The sequence below is a fragment of the Propithecus coquereli genome, unplaced genomic scaffold (genome assembly GCF_000956105.1).
Source record: "Propithecus coquereli isolate 6110/MARCELLA unplaced genomic scaffold, Pcoq_1.0 Scaffold591, whole genome shotgun sequence".
Lineage (NCBI taxonomy): Eukaryota > Metazoa > Chordata > Mammalia > Primates > Indriidae > Propithecus > Propithecus coquereli.
Window position 1 is genome coordinate 406,668 of NW_012151852.1, and position 770 is coordinate 407,437.

Sequence of the window (770 nt, forward strand, 5' to 3'; positions counted from 1 at the left end):
AAAAAAAAAAAAAAAAAAAAAAAAAAAAACTATTCTCACTTCCTTTTCAGGTGTTAAATGAAGGAAATATTGTAGGTGTAGAGTATCTGGTCCCCAGCCAGGCATGTGAAAAGTATTACATGAGATGTTTATGGACAAAATGTTGAAACGGGAGCTGGCCGCCGACTCTCCTTGGGAGCTGCCCTTGAGCTGCTCACTCAGCAGAGCGGGAGGTGGGGCTCGGTCAGCGGGTCAGTGCTCCAGGCGCCGGACTCCAGTGAGGACCGCTGGGCCCTGCCCAGCACCCCTAGACCTACCTCTCGTGAGTGCCTGACTGGAGAGGCAAAAGGCGCGCTTGCCGCGTCCGAGGATGACACTATGTGAAAGGCCGGTCCTTTGGAACCGGTGCTGTTATCTGCTTTTACTGGTGGCCCCTCTTGCCAACCTGCCATGGTCGCCTGAAGGACAGGCCCGGGCTTGGTCCCGTGCCTGGGCTTGGTCCCGTGCCCTGGCCCCCAGGCTTCTCTGCCCCCTGCAATGACCAGGTGCAGAGGGAGTGACGGCCACCCTTTCTGCAGGTGCAATAACCCGTTGGTGTCCCGACGTCACCGCCTTCCACGCACGCCTTTCTTCTGCTGAGGGTCCCAGCGCCAGCCTCCCACCCGGGGCCAAGCCTTCCCCACGAGGCTCTGCATGTGGCTTGGTGTGTTTTAGGCGTTTGGCAGATTTGTGTCTGTGCTAATGTTTCTCTCGCTTTCCCGAGTGCGTGTCCATAGTCTGAGGGGCTGGGA

General features: G+C 57.1%; 1 protein-coding gene across 1 annotated transcript in view; it reads left to right on the forward strand.

The window, feature by feature from the left end:
- Positions 1–770, forward strand: part of KIF25 (kinesin family member 25) — a 59,009-nt gene that overhangs the window by 25,001 nt on the left and 33,238 nt on the right. The window lies entirely within an intron of this gene.